General features: G+C 41.2%; 1 protein-coding gene across 8 annotated transcripts in view; it reads left to right on the top strand.

Annotated features, from left to right (window-relative positions):
• ATP2B2 (ATPase plasma membrane Ca2+ transporting 2) overlaps positions 1 to 14,500 on the top strand; it is a 172,210-nt gene that overhangs the window by 42,650 nt on the left and 115,060 nt on the right. The window lies entirely within an intron of this gene.

The following is a 14,500-nucleotide window of genomic DNA, read 5'->3' on the forward strand; positions in this document are numbered from 1 at the left end:
AACTGCTGGTCTAAGGTATCCCTGGAAAGTTTGGCTTGGGAAAAGTAAAAATGATGTATGTGGTAGTTAGAATGTAGAACAAAAACTAAGAGATAGTAGCCTTAATGTTGGAGTTGTCTTTCCAAAAAGAGATCTATGGAACAGAATTTGTATTGCTTCTTAAGTTTAAAACAAACGATCTTAGGTTCTATGTTAATTCAGCCATCTAATAGGGAGCAATAAATAACTTCAACTGCAAGTTAATACTTGCAATGACAGCCATTGTCATGTAGTGGCTAAGCCATTGTGGTGTAGTGAGACTAGGACTAGGACTAGGACTAGGAGATCTGGGAGTCCCTGGTCAGCCACAGAGCCAACTGGGTGATTTTGGGCCAGTCACAGACTTTCATCCAACCTACTTCACAGGGTTGTTGTTGTGGGGAGAAGATTGAGAGCTATGGGAGAAAAATTTTGTAAGCCATGTTGACTTCTTTAAAAAGAAAAAAAAGACAGGATATAAATCTAATAAAGAAATACATATTTAAACATTAATACTTCAAAACTAAATGCAAACTAGTGTCATCTTCCAAGTAGTCTCAAAGTCTTCAAATATTAGTACAACACAAGAGGCAATTGTATTTTTAGTCTGCTGTTGATTCACATTTGACTTCTACATCAAGCTGCAAGATTCCTGTAATGAGCTGCCCACCACTACAGTAGCATAATGCCAGAGGAGGTGGACATGGAAGATAAAGTCTCAGCAATCAGTGCCTTCTTTGGTCTTCCACTGTTCACACAAATATGCCAACTAGTTGAAGGACTGTCTGTGCATATTAGCCCATTCAGGCGACTTATAAATCAAGAATAAGACCAAACTAATAAAGCTAAAACTGTGTAGAACCTTGTTTGCCCTATTACATACATTCTTATCTATATCTGCAGTGGCTACCCCATTCTCTTTACTACTGAGGAATTGTGTCTCTATTATCATTGTGAAATATTCCCTGACAATCGTAGACTGTAGATTCTGAGTGTAAGCAGAGGTTTTGCATGTGGTACAGAACAATGTAGAGACAAAGTACACAGAGAAACAAGCAGCAGGGTTACTGGATTAAAGTGCCTTTACAGAAAGAAGTGATCTGTGGAACAAAAGCCTTAGCAAGGTAACTCACTTTGAATGAAAAACAAAAAAGTAAATAGATCAATCAATAAAAATCTATGACTAATCTTAACATAATAGAGCAAAGTCATTGAAATTAGGGTTAATTGAATGTAGGCAATATATTCCACCAATCAGTTAACTCACTGAAGCCATCAGTATTTACAAATATTAGCCTAGAAACTTCAGATTATATTCTCTGTATAACTAGTGAGCACTCTCTTGTGGGTTATTTTATTAGTTTGCAATGCATTCTGCTTTATACAAGTAAAGGGACAGGTACATGATAGATAATAGCAATTGTCATAATATCCATGCAATTGTCCTCTAATTATTAGTAAGCCTTCCATTATGCAATAAGGTTTCCATTATGCAAAACTGGTTCCACAACTATTATTGTTAAGTCATATACTTTTTTGAAGTGCTGTAGAACTGTACATCCTGTGCTCTGCTTAAAACAGTTGGAGTATTTTTAAAAATTTTGTTATGGCTTCAGAGATGATGACTTATTCATAGAGAAGTCTTTTAGATCTGCAGAGAGATGCTAAATTTTTAAAAGCAGTGTATGTGTTAGAAGCTAAATAATTAAGCTCAATGCCTCTTCAGCATTTTATTTCAAATATTAAATATTGCATAAGATATTTTCCCCAGAAGAAACCAAACCCTTCAAGTGCAATGGGATTCATCCAGAAAATGCACCACCATAACACTGGTGTGGAACCCAGTAAGTACAGTAAATAGAAATTTATTTATTTATACATGTATTTATGGGCCTCCTATAACTGCCGAGGCCTTGTACCACAAATTGGAATAATGAAGCCTATACCCTTTGGCATATTCAGCAAGTTGTTGTTGTTTGTCATCTTTAGTTCATCTTCTATAAAATGGGAACAATGCAGTCTGTGTTTTGTTGTGGGTTGCTGTCATAGGTAAGGTATAACTGGAAAATCCTTTGAATAATTTGTTTCAGCATTTGTTAGCTCTCAGAGTAGCTAACAAAACCAAAGGTTGTCTCCTACCTCCTCACTACCAGCCTGCAAAGAGAGAGATAGGGACTGGCCCAAGGTCAACCCATGAGCTTCATAGCAGAATGGGGAAGGGACCTATAAAACACGCTCTTTGTAAAGTGCCATGTACCAAGATAATAATATAATAGCAATGATAATAGTCCAGGCAGTCAGATAGGCAATGGCCATCCTGGCAAACCCTTTGAGGAACCTGGAGGTGAAAGTTTGCTAACCCAACCTTCTTCTCATAGTCAGGGGGCTTGAGGTGATGGAGAAAGGGGGGTCTTGGGGGTCTCGTCATCCTGAAAGCCATTGAATGCAGGGGCATGAGCTGAAGCAGTCAAGGGAACCCTCAGTTTACCTTCATGATATTAAAAAGTTCAGATTGACCCTGGTTGTTCTGATATTTTGCACAAGGGTGGAGACCATAAGGCATACCTGGTTCATTGTTCATTACAGGTCCTTTCTCTTTGTTAATAGCCTGTCACCTTTCTACTCAAATATGGTGTCCAGATTCATATTTCTCTGCAGGTTTTAGAGCTATGAATTGGCTTTGTTGTTCTTTCTGATTCATGAAGCCTTGGAAGCTCTGAGGTTGTGTTAACAATTTCCTAGGTCCTGTTTTCCTGAACCTTAAGCCATTAATCCATATGCTATATTAGTAGCTGGCCTAAGTAATTTAAGGATCGTTCAAATGTGAACCATATGATTTACCCAGGATAATACCCATAGCTTCTGTAATATGCATGCATTTGAAAAGCACAAAGTATCTGCTCATGAGCAGTAGTACAGATCAATTTGACCCCAATGGCTGAGGAAGATATCTGTTTTTAAAAGTCTGTCTGAAATTTCTCCTAGAATGGAAATTAACATTATCCTTTACACTAAAATAGTCACAGATATATCTTTGCACAATTAACACATTACATCGTCTATGGTTTCCTTTAGATGGATGAAATTACAACCACTCAAGCCTATTAAGGGATTAAAAATGAAGGTAATCATAAGCATGTGCACAACCTTTTCCCTTTGTTATGAAAGTATAAACACTCATAGAGGAAATGCAGAGTGTGTTGACAAAAAATAAGTGAAATGATTGATTATAGTCCTATTCTATTTCAATATTGCCTTTCTGAGGCAAACCAAGGCAGTTTACAAAAAGATCAGGAAAAAAAGGAAAAACACAGTCAAGCAATTTCATTTACAAAAGAAAGTACAAATTTTAAAAGCCCAAGTCTGCCTTCTAGACCTTGACAGTCATTTCAATGCCTGAATCCATTTCCAGTCATTAGTGAGCCATACTTTATTCAGGATTGTCCTCAGTGTGGCCACTCCTTCCCAACATTTCTTCTTTTTTCCTTGAGTACTGCATAATTTTGGCTTGTATGTGATTCTTTGGAATATCTGACCCTTTGGAACTTCAGATGATCCAGGAACCAAGAACCTCAACAAGGTGTTCACTTAGGATGTGTGTACGTTGACTCAGGCTGTAGAAGACTGGGAGGGTACCGCATAATGAGATAAAGTATATATTTATGGTATATTGAGTTTATATGGTATATAAACCAGTTAGAGAAAGTATACAATTTGACCTTAAATTAGGTATTAAATTAGCAGTATATACTAAGTTATGTAGCAGTATGATTTGTCTGTTACATGACAACGAATACTTTAATAGTTTGACTTCCCCTTGACATTAAGTCCAGTCATGCCTGACTCTAGGGGGCAGTGCTTATCTCCGTTTCCTAGCCGAGGGAGCCAGCGTTTGTCTACAGAGTCTCCGTGGTCATATGGCCGGCATGACTAAACACCGAGGTTCACAGAACGCTGTTACCTGCCCACCAAAGTGGTACCTTTTTATCTACTTGCATTTGCATGCTTTCGAACTGCAAGGTTGGCAGGAGCTGGCACGGAGCAACAGGAGCTCACCCCGTTGTGCAGATTCGAACCGCCGACCTTTCGATCAATCAGCCCAGTAGCACAGTGGTTTAAACTACTGCGCCACCTGCAGTCCCTTACTAAGTTGTGTAGCAGTATGATTTGTCCATTACATGACAACAAATACTTTAATAGTTTGACTAGTGAATGCTTTAATTGTTTCAAGATCGTTCTTTTCTTACTCTAAGGAGGAAAAGCCACTGAGCAAAAGGATGCGTAAGTTATTTTAGGGTCAAGATTGTATGGGAATATCTTCCCCATGGTGCTTAATCTCTTCCCTGAAAGGAAGGAGAAATTTGCCCACTAAACAGGAACTGTGTAGGCGGTGTATAAATATGTATAGAATGTAGAAGTGAAACCAGTCGTAGCAGGTGGGGGTGGGTGGGTTGAATGAGCTGCAGAAGGAAGGAGGATGAGACAGACTGGGAGCGTAGAGAGGCAAGGATTGAACAGAAGGCCCTGAAACTGTTTTATAAGAAACTGTCTTAATAAAGCATGCTGTTTATACGAATTTGGAAGTTGCTCCTTTCATTACATAAACAGTGTCACATGAAACAAGGGCACAGAAGGAAGGCTGTGAGGAAGTCTAGAAAAAAGAATTACCAAGCCTCCAACAGTGATCAGAACAGTTTGTGAGCAGTATGGAGGACCTACTGTCTCCAGTTGAGTTGGCTTTCAATGCAAACAGCCTGGCATAGCAGAGGAAGCAGTGAAACCAAGAATTCACTTTCTCTACAGAGCTAATATGGTTAAGGAAAAAATAACGGTAAAGTTGTTTTACTATTTAGTCAGAGGAGAAGGCAGGAAGTGAGTGCTGCACTGATTCCAGGGGAACCAGAAACACTAAAACAGAAAACAGAAATGTTTGAGAGTTACTGTGACGCACACACACCACTTGGCCCAGAATCAAAACATTGTGAGATACCAGTTTTTTACCTGAAATCAAGAAGAAGAGGAAAGACTAGAGGCCTCTATTACAGCAATGAAAGCTCTGGCATCCTCAAGTCACTATGGAGATATAAAAGACTGCCTAGTTAGATATAAATGACTCTCCCTAGATTGTGCATGACACACAAGATTCTGCCTCAAGGAACACGCTATTAAGAGAAGTAGATTTAACCCTAGAAAAATATAATCAAATTTCAAGAGCAGTAGGATTGTCTAAAGAAAGAATCAAAACTTATATCAACCATTATATGTACAGAGCAGGTTCCAAGTCCATAAGGGACTTTGGGAAGCAGGAACTTGAGAAACACAAACAATAGGATTTAGTGGAAGTACTGAAGACATTCATATGAAAAATGAAGGACAGATGCTTAGCCTATGTTATGTTATGTTAGTCGTGAAGTCATGCCCGACCCATCACGATCCTATGGACAACATTCCTCCAGGCTCTCCTGTCCTCCATCATCTCCCAGAGTCCCCCTAAGCTCACACCGACTGCTTCAGTGACTCTATCTAGCCACCTCAGCCTCTGCCATCCCCTTCTTTTGCCGTCAATTGTTCCCAGCATTAGGCTCTTCTCCAGGGAGTCCTTCCTTCTCCTTAGGTGGCCAAAGTATTTGAGTTTCATCTTCAGTATCTGGCCTTCTAAAGAGCAGTCAGGGTTGATCTTCTCTAGCACTGACCTGTTTGATCGCCTTGCAGTCCAAGGGACTCGCAGGAGTCGTTCTCCAGCACCACAATTGAAAGGCTTCAATTCTTCGGTGCTCAGCCTTCCGTATGGTCCTGCTTTCATAGCCATACATTGCAACTGGGAAAACCATAGCCTTGACTATACGCACTTTTGTCAACAGAGTGATGTCTCTACTTTTTAGTATGCTGTCTAGATTTGCCATAGCTTTCCTCCCCAGGAGCAAGCATCTTTTAATTTCTTGGTTGCAGTCACCATCTGTGGTGATCTGGGAGCACAAGAAAATAAAACCTGTCACTACCTCCATTTCTTCCCCATCTATTTGCCAGGAAGTGAGAGAACCAGATGCCATGATCTTAGTTTTCTTAATGTTGAGATTCAAGCCAACTTTTGCGCTCTTCTCCTTCACCCGCATCAAGAGGCTCTTTAGTTCCTCTTCACTTTCTGCCATTAGAGTGGTATCATCTGCATATCTGAGGTTGTTGATATTTCTCCCAGCAATCTTAATTCCAACTTGTAATTCATCTAGCCCCGCCTTTCTCGTGATGTGCTCTGCATATAAGTTAAATAGGCAGGGCGACAATATACAGCCTTGCCGAACTCCTTTCCCAATTTTGAACTAATCAGTAGTTTCATGCCCAGTTCTCACTGTTGCTTCTTGACCCTCATACAGGTTTCTCAAGAGACGGGTACTCCCATCTCTTCAAAAACTTGTCACAATTTGCTGTGATCCACACAATCAAAGGCTATAGCGTAGTCAGTGAAGCAGACATAGATGTTTACTGGAACTCCCTAGCTTTCTCCATGATCCAGTGTATGTTGGCAATTTGATCACTGGTTCCTCTGCCTCTTCGAAACCCTGCCTGTACTTCTGGTAGTTCTTGGTCCACATATAGCTGGAGCCTAGCTTGTGGGATTTTGAGCATAACTTTGCTAGCATGTGAAATGAGTGCAGTGGTGCAGTAGTTCAAACATTCTTTGGCACTGGCCTTCTTCTTTTGTCCATGTGTAGAGTCATCTCTTGGGTTGTTGAAAAAGAGCGTTTGCTATGACTAGCGTGTTCTCTTGACAAAATTCTGTCAGCCTTTGCCTTGCTTCATTTTGTATTCCAAGGCCAAACTTGCCTGTTATTCTGGTTATCTTTTGGCTTCCCCCATGATGATAAGGACACCATTTTTGGTGTTATTTCTAGAAGGTGTTGTAGGCCTTCATAGAACCAGTCAACTTCAGCCTCTTCAGCATCAGTGGTTGGGGCATAGACTTGGACTATTGTGATGTTGAATGGTTTGCCTTGGATTCAAACTGAGTTCACTCTGTCATTTTGGAGATTGTATCCCAGTACTGCTTTTCTTACTCTTTTATTGACTATGAAGGCTACTCCATTTCTTCTGAGTGATTCTTGCCCGCAGTAGTATACCTGATGGTCATCTGAATTAAATTCACCCATTCCTGTTCATTTTTGTTCACTAATTCTCAAGATGTCGATGTTCAGTCTTGTCATCTCATGTTTGACCACTTCCAGCTTACTTTGATTCATAGATTTTACATTCCAGGTTCCTGTAGAATACAGATCTTTACAGCATCGGACTTTCCTTTCACCACCAGATACGTACATCCGCAGCTGAGTGTCCTTTCGGCTTTGACCCAGTCGCATCATTCTTTCTGGCTCTACTAGTACTAGCCCTCTGCTCTTCCCCAATAGCACACTGGACACCTTCCGACCTGAGGGCCTCATCTTCTGGCGTCATATCTTTTTGCCTTTTGGTACTGTCCATGGGGTTTTCATGGCAAGAAAACTGGAGTGGGTTGCCATTTCTTTCTCCAGTGGATCACATTTTGTCAGAACTCTCTGCTATGACCTGTCTGTCTTGGGTGGCCCTGCATGGCATAGCTCATAGCTTCATTGTGCTACACAAGCCCCTTTGCCATGGCAAGGCAGTGATCCATGAAGGGGCAAGCCTATGTAGAAGAGTATGAAGGATGTGGGAAGTAGAAGCATTTCAAGGACCAGGATTACAGTGACCCAAATGAGGGAAAATAGTCTATTTGGTGATGAAGGAACAGAAAATTCACAGATGAATTTTAACATACATTTGACATTCACAGCCTCATAGCATATACACATAGCAGGGTGTGCATGGGTATATTAGAGGACGCTAGAATACATGGCAGTATATTTGAGGATGCTGGACTTCTTGAAGGCAAAATGTACACCCCTACTACAACCAGTAGGACCACCAAACTGTAGAATCCCATTAGCCCTGCTGGAGCCACTGAAGAAGGAATTGACAAAGCAACAGAAAAGGCATGAGCAGACCAGTTGAGATAAGTAATGACTCAATCTGTGGCCTCATAGGGGTAAAAATAGCCATCTGACAAAAATCCATCAGACATGTGTCAAGACCACTTAATAGAGCACTCTACCCACTGTCAGCAGTTGCGGATGTTCTACCAGACCTGCCTACACAGTTTGTGATGCCAAGGAGTATGTGGAACTAGAAGAGTCACTCAGCTGCCTGCAAGCTTCAGCACACACTCTGGCAATACTGCTGGTTAAGGGTCATCATGGGGATGAGTTTTTCAGAGGAAGCTGAACCAAACAGAATGACTTCTGGACATCAAGGTTGTTGCTGACAATACTGCTGCCATAGCAGAAGATGATGATAAGAAAGAAGCAATCCAGGATGCCAATTTCTCAGAAGAAATTGGGGGAGAAATACTAAACTGAATGCAGATAAAACACATCTGTGAAGAACAGAAGAATCCTGTACTAAGCATCTGTTGACATAGGAAGGACTAAGAGGAAGAGCCACTATGGAGATGTTCAGCCCCCAGAATGTTAAATCAGTCCAACACCTTATTGGGATGGTTAACTGTCTGTCTAAATTCTGTGTGCATTTGTCCAATGTTTGTGAGCCACTGAGGTTGTGAATGCACAATACTGTAGCCCGGGATGGACTCAGGCTGGGGAAGCATTCAAAACAATGGAAAAATTCAGGAACAAGGCTCTGGTACTGAAGTACTGCAGTTCAGCTGAGCAGCTGATACTGCAGTATGATGCTCTAGAAGGAGGCCTTGAAGCAGCCCTGAGGGCTGAATAAGTGTGATAAGAAAGACAGAGGAATGAATGAATGAATGAATGTGAGGGACTATCTGTCTGGACTGTTGCCGTCTTAACATGAAACAGATAACTATACAAATTGTGCACCTGCACATGCCCCCCCCACACACACACACAAACACAAGCATTGCAAAAAAGAGATGGGTTATGTACACAGTCAGGAAATTCTGTGTTTCCTAACATTATGTTATTGTTACTGCCTGAAGGGCAAACTTAACATTTCTTGTAATGTATTTTGACTGTCTCGTAATGTGAATATAAGAAAACCTGACCAGCCAGGCAGCAGGCTTGTCCAACGACAAGCAAAGTAGCCCAAGCCAGAGCCAAATAAGCCACTGGGGATAAGAATCCAGAGTTGAGAGCCAAGGAAAGAACAGAACTCAAGCCAAATAGGGCAGTGGCTATATTAAGGGTGGAACAAGACTAAACTGTGGACTTGAAGGCAGATGGGATTGAAAGACAAAGTAAGAACACAGTAGGAAATATGGTCTTAAGGGAGGAGGGTCTTACCCTCTTTAGATGGTAGTGTGTATGCCTTCTCTTTTTTCATATCTTTGTGGGTCCTCATGCTCATTCTGAGTAGGATTCTGAATTTCTGCCCCAAAGTCCTCTCCTGACAGCCCCACTGTATGCACATTAATAGTTTTTATGGCCCACCAATTTGAGTGTGCAGTTATTCATAGATGCTTCATATTGTGCCCTGAAGACACTTCCTTCCATGCTTCCCACTTCATTTGACTGACTCACCTGGAGGCACATTGGAATAGACTAGATGGGCCTTGATCCCATCTAGCGAGTAAATTCTTCTCCTGTACTCTTCTTAAATTTGCCCCCAGAATGCCACCACTCTTCTTTAATCGATGCACACATTTCGATGTGGTGGGACAGGCATTCTGATCCTGAAGAAAGCAAATATATGAATGCACAAACCTGTCAGCTGACACTCTCCTCCACTGCACCGTATTGGTAGAAACTGACTGTCTGAAGAGAAGAGGCACTTGGATCTATGGAGGATCTCCACCTGAGCTCCCTGGATTTTCAGGCTGTACCAACTTTCCACATGTCATTAACAGCTGATGATATTCATAATATTAAGACTGTAATACTATGCCCACTTACCTGGGAGTACGGTCTGTTGAACACAGTGTGACTTACTTCTAAGTAGGTGTGTATAGGATTGCACTGCTACTCTTAATACTCTAAAATTTTGTTGGCAGACAGCCCAACTAGAAACAGCACCTTCTTCTGGGGGATATCAACTACAAAGCAATTCAATTCAATTCCAAGGGCAATTAGGTACAGTGGGAAATAAAACAAGATTGTAAGTAATTTTTTGCATTATGATCACCAGGAGTAAAATAAGTAAAGAACAGATAAATGGCTCACTGAAATTGGTTCTTTTGAAAGATATCTTAGAACACTATGGCATAGAAGCAATTAAAATACTTAAAGTAAAGCATTATGTGTCATTAAAAAAGAAGAAAGTAGTCATAACAATGCATTATCTCTAGCCTTTGGGGCCTTTAAATTAATGCCATCAATGGATATTGGAGAAAAAGACACTGTACCTGTTCCATTTTGGATTGTTCAGAACCCCACCACACCCAACCCTTTTCGTTATGTTGACATTGCTATAGGATTCCTGAGGTTGACCCTTGCATGCAGAGAGTTCCCTGTATGATTAATTGTGTGTCATTCTGGTTAGCTTTATGACAGCCAAATGAATGCTGGAAAAGGGTGAGTCACTGCTGTAAAGAGCCTTCTCAAGGACAAGCCAAGGGCACAAAGGAGTGCTTGATAAATATGAGGGTAGCTCATGGACCATGTAAAATGATTCCATTTCAACATTAAGGAGTTCTGCTTTTCAGAGTAAAAGTCATATCAAATCCTTTATCCTTTCTGCGTGATATTCTCCCAAAAGGTGTTCATCGTATACAGTAAGCTGCTAGCTCAATTTTTAAATTTGGATTCAGTGAAGCGCTTCAGAAAATGGTAGGACCCCTTCCATTCACAGGAAGATTGGCAGTTCAATGAAATCTACCATTTCTGGTGCAAAGGAAAGTATGCAATTCTCATACAAGTTCCTCTCACCCCTGGGACAAGGCAAAACTGGCCAAGCCCACCTTAAATGACAAGGAAGTCCCTTAAATCTGGTCATGGAACTGGTGAGTCTAACTTTGTAGATACACAAAAGATTTCTATTAATAAATATTGAAATGCAGGGAGGCCTGTGATAAAATTAGTATCTGGTTCCAAGCAGACTTTTCTCTCTCGACACCTAAAACTGGGACAGCTTCATGCATTGCAATGATAAACATGTGAAGTGTGAATATCATACATATATGTAGCCACATCTTTAAACACCTGGGTGCACATATCTGGTAACCCAGTGTTTCCTGTAACTGTAGCAGAGCTGCTCTGACCTGCCAACTGAAGCAGAGCGCATCAAATGAGAGATGTAATTAAAATATGAAAACACTAGCTTTATTAATAGTAGTGATTATGTATGCATTCCTGCACTTGGTTACAGCCACACAGACACAAGTTCATCTGCTTTAGTGAAATGCCAAGTTCTGCCAGAATTGGTGTGGCTTAAAGGTGTGCAAGAACTTGTACTCTCACTAAACAATCAAGGGAGAGGGAGGAGACTTGAGGGTGCAAACCCCTGTTCACATGTGGATTTTCATACTCACAGGTGGGCAAAATGTGGTCCTCCAGAAATGTCGGCCTACATCTCCCGTGGTCCCTCACCACTGGCTTTGCTGGCTAGGGCTGATGGGATTTCTAGGCCACATCATCTGCAGTGCCACAAGTTGCTACTTTAACAGAATTAATTAGAAAGCCTTCCTCTTAGAGGAAAGCCATTAATCAGATTCACATCAAGACATATCAGTAATATTTTATAAATATTTTGGCAAAATTATTGTTCAGATAGTGGCCTCCTTTCTTGCAGATGATGCAGAGTCAGGCTTGGAGAGTTACATTAATAAAAGATGTTTATCCTTCAGTGATACTGAGACTGTAAATGAATCGTGGCAGTTCAGGTTAAGTAGCACTGTCACTGTATCCTTTGCTTCACTATAGGAACACCACTAAAAAGAATGCTGCATTGCAGCCACTTTTTTAACATTGTGTGAATCTATTTTTAGCATGCTTTAACATTCCATTCATGTAGCAATTCAATTGCCTTTCTATACTATCTAGTAACTGAAATTCTCGGTGTGGAGTTTTTTAAAAAGCCTACAAAGTAAAATAAAGTGAAGTTAGAAGCAGCAGCAGTACGTGACAAAATGAAAAAGGGAATCCATCAGCAGTGCTAAAACAATGCAAAGATCTAAAAACATGAAAAATATTTTTAAAAGAGAAAGTGTCTAGAAAGACATAATGAAAAGGAGGAGATGTGAATGGTTTGGCTTGTGACAGAGCATAAAGCGTGAAAGAAGATACGTGGCACAAAGCTGAATAGAAAGAAGTGATCCCCAAGAGAGCAGACAGGGCTTGCTGGGTCACTCAGGATCATAGCCCAATTCTTTGCAAGGCCAGCATCAAGGGTGGGCACGGTGGGCACTTCCGGAGGTCCCACACCCTACCCGGCTCCACTGACGCGACCCCAGCGGAGTTGTTCTTCTTCTTCACCATTGTGGCCTTGCTCTGGACCAGACGATGGTGAGGAGGAAGAGCACTAGATGCTCCTGCCTACTGGTTTACTGACTCTCTGTCTATCAGGCTAGCAGATGACATGGAGAAAGAAGATGAGGAAGCATAGCAGCTGGTGAAGAGTGGTGATGAAAAGGAAATTCACTGAGGGTGGGGCCCGTGGAGAGTGCTTTTTCCCCAAGTCCCTCCACACCTGGAGCCAGCACTGTTTATGTGTGTTTGCAGAGAAGAAAACCCAGTATATTCACTGAGGTACATTGCAGAGAAGAAAACCCAGTATATTACCTTGCCCTGTAAGGTATGCTTAGAATTGTAGCTTCAGGCAATGCAGCCAAGCCAGGCTTAGTGCCAGGCACATCAGTTTTTCACTGTGGAGACAGTGGAAGGATCCACTGGGCGGGCTTAGGGCAAAGCTTCTGCATATTACCATCATGCAAGACGAGGAAGTGAGCATAATTAGTCCATCACCTTGTTTGGTAGTAAAGAACCCTTTCCATAGTAAAGGTTGTTTGAGCCACCATCCTATGCAGGTCCAAACTGAGGTCCTGCAGCTCCCAGCATTCCCCAGTCATGCAGCTCCTGGAAGCTCCAGTCAGCATAGCCAATGGTGAGGGATGCCCGGAATTCAGAAGATCTACTCTCTTCCTGGTGTGCACTTAAAATAATGCTTCACATATTTTTAATTGGCATTCCTTTCCTACTGTTGTGTATCCCACATGTGCATGCACAGTCACCAAAATTGTTCACTTGTAGTCCAGTTCTTGGGTAATATCTCTATCCTGCATAGATTCTGCACTATTTTGTGCACCAGTTTTGTAGTGGGGCCTCGGAAGGGTCATGCACTCATCTTGTTCTTGTCAAATAATTAGATTCATTGAATTGTGCTTGATAGTTGAAGACGCACGTGTGCGCGCGCGCATGTGTGTGTGTGTGAATGAGAGAAATGAGAGAGATGCATAATTGCTCAATTACTCTTTTGGAAAAGGAGATCCATACACATCATTTTGAAGACAATTTTTCTAAACAGCTTTAAAATATGTTGTACTTACCAGCAGCTGCTCTTGTGAGTGTTTTCCATTTTGAGGAGGGGGGTATGCTCTCTTAAAGTATACAACATAGCAACATGAAATCATTTTGTTTGTATTACTCCAATCTGCTGCCGTGGAGTTGTTTATGGCAGATTTACCATGTAGCATCAAGCACTATTCATCTGATGGAGTTTCTAATGCACTATGCAATAAACTGTTCAGTAGCCAGAAGAAGTACAAGAATAATTAATTATATCATGACTTCTGTTTCTGTGCTAAAAAGAGAGTGATGTGGGAGACTAACAGCAACATTAAAATGTATTGATGCAGTGAATCCCCTGGCTTAAACATGAAAGACATGAGTGAATTTAATATAGTATGTAAAACTACAGGGAACAGTTTAATTCATTCTAAGTAACTGTAATATTTCATCCTCCCCTATAATTTCCAAATAAATTAAAACTGTGTGGATGCTAATAAAATGTTTGCCCTGTTTGCATTCATAAAGAATCTCCCTTTTAAAATATTAACTAAATTATTGCTGTAAGGTTAAAAATAGAATTGATTAATCATAGAAGCTCTGCAGTCTTTGTTGATGCGAGCTTTGGTAATGTCCAGGAAGTTGCATGTTCTTTGGGAGAAAAGGCTAAAATTATAATATTATGTAGAGCATCCTTCTCATGTCCTCCCTCAGGACAGCATATATTATTTTCATTCAGCCCATTATAGCAACTCAGCCATCTTATGGAATTGTTTAGGCCAAGAGATCATGACTGGCCTCCAGTGAGATTCATGGTAAGAAGAGTATTTCTGACCCCTGCTGATCAGGGGTTAGGGCTGGTGCCAGTCCCCTCCACTAATGGAGATGCGTTTTTCTGATGAGGCAGCTTTTGCACCTCAGAGTGCCTGTGGAAAACTCCATGTATGACAATTGCTGGTGGCCTTCTGCTGATCACAGGAACAAGCAGGGCATTCCAG

This window comes from Varanus komodoensis, unplaced genomic scaffold (genome assembly GCF_004798865.1).
Source record: "Varanus komodoensis strain SLA01 unplaced genomic scaffold, ASM479886v1 scaffold6_2, whole genome shotgun sequence".
Classification (NCBI taxonomy): domain Eukaryota; kingdom Metazoa; phylum Chordata; class Lepidosauria; order Squamata; family Varanidae; genus Varanus; species Varanus komodoensis.